We start from the raw sequence: 1952 nt of genomic DNA on the forward strand, positions 1-1952 counted from the left end.
GCTTCGTAACCCCAGGCACCTGGGCACAGCCCTTGCACATGGGCTGCAGCCTCCCCCCGTGCAGCCACGGCTGCGCCCGGGCACGGGCAGGGACCAGCAGCTCACGTGGCCATTTCACCTAAAATTGCTTAAACTCAGCTCAGCGCAGGCTGCCTTTTTGGATGAGCTGAACCGTACAGCAAAAAGGTACGGCACCAGCTCCCGCACGTTACGCAAGGCACGAATTAAGAAATTAAACAAAAAGGCAAAAAGGCAAAAAGGTGGTTATGGAACTTTGTTTCCCATTTCCCCCCCCCGATTTCATGAGAACATCCACAGCAGCTGATCTTTGCAGCACCAGCATAATCCGGTGATATATTTTAATCCCATTATGTTGCCATGCGGTTGCTCGTAGCCCGCCTGGACTATGAGGAGCAGATGTTTCCTAATTGGCACTTCTGCTACCCGGGAGTTTACATCACTCAAAACAGTTTCTTTGCCTTCCGTGCTGACACTGAAAGCGAGACCCCGCCGCCGGCTTTTGCAGCCTCAGACGCTAGGACGGCGCTGGCTGCTCCTACCCTCGTTACCCACCTCGAGCTGCGGGTTCCCGTACAAAGGCGGCAGCGCTGGGACCAGGTTGGAGCACGTGGGTGCAACGGATGGGTCACGCTGTGTTTGCTGGCCAACACCGGGGTTTAATTGCCAGCTGCGGTGGGATGAGGAAGCCATCGGGGCTGCCCTGGCTGCTCGCCTGGAGGGAAAGACAACATTTGCTTTTTTTTTTTTTTTCCAGATGTATTTGGGTAAAGCCGCTCGATGCAAAGCCCCGTGCAAACGGCACAAGGGTGCCTGCAGCCCCTGAGCTGGGGGGGGCCAGGGGCCGAGCGCTGCAGCCGTGCGCAGGAGGCTCCTCACCCTCCGCTGCAGCCAATTCTTCATTTCCCAGCCCCTACCTTTGGCTTTTCATATTACTGAAGCGTTTTGGTTTTGCCCTGAGCGTCTCATAAACAAGCGTTGGGAAAACCAGGCAGCGCGACCGACCGCAGCGCGTGGGGCAGGAGCAGCGCCGCTGAGCCCTAGCGCTGCGTGATCCCCTGATACATTTTAATCCCATTATGTCTCCATGTGGCTGTTTCCAATTCTGGCCTTTGACGAAGTGATGTTTCTTAATTAGCATTTCAATTGGACAGGCGTTTCACTTGCAAGAAGCCTAGGAAGCCGTCAAGCTTCCTTTCCTTCATTCCTTTTTCTTCCTCTTCAGGCTTCCTTCCCTTCCTTCCTTTTTCTCCCTCTTCGCACTGACCTTAGGAACAAAATCCAGAACGGGAGCCTGGCATTCTGCACAGGAGCATCCGTCAGCTCCGGCCCTCTGCATCCTGCGCAGCGCAGGGCCCTGGGTGCCGCGAGGCGACCAAGGCGCATTTGTCTTACGGGTTGCTGGCCAGGGCTCGGTATTGCCTCTGCCTATATTTTTTACAATGAGGGTGGTAAAACACTGGAACAGGTTGCCCAGAGAGGGGGTGGAGGCCCCATCCCTGGGAACATTCAAGGCCAGGTTGGATGGGGCTCTGAGCAACCTGATCTAGTTAGCAGTGCCCCTGCTCACTGCAGGGGGGTTGGACTAGATGACCTCTAGGGGTCCCTTCCAACCCTAAACATTCTATGATTCTATGATTCTATAAATACCAGGGGTCTCCTCTGCTGACCCTCACGGACGGGAGAAGCCGTGCTCTGGGCTGGCACCACCCCGTGCCGGCACCTGGCACCCATCAGCCCCGGCCGAGTTCCCCTCCACTTCTAACCCTGTGTTTCGGCTGCGGCAGTCAGAGCCTGCAATGGAAAAACCACCAGAGCCCCACACCCCCTTCACATACGGGCGTTAAAAGCCGAGTCGCTATAAACGGGTGATTTTATAAAGCCAAGCCCAAGCAGGGATGTTCTGCTTGCAGGGGCCGCGCGGCACGGTGCCA

The sequence above is a fragment of the Egretta garzetta genome, unplaced genomic scaffold (genome assembly GCF_000687185.1).
Source record: "Egretta garzetta isolate BGI_Z169 unplaced genomic scaffold, ASM68718v1 scaffold390, whole genome shotgun sequence".
NCBI lineage: Eukaryota > Metazoa > Chordata > Aves > Pelecaniformes > Ardeidae > Egretta > Egretta garzetta.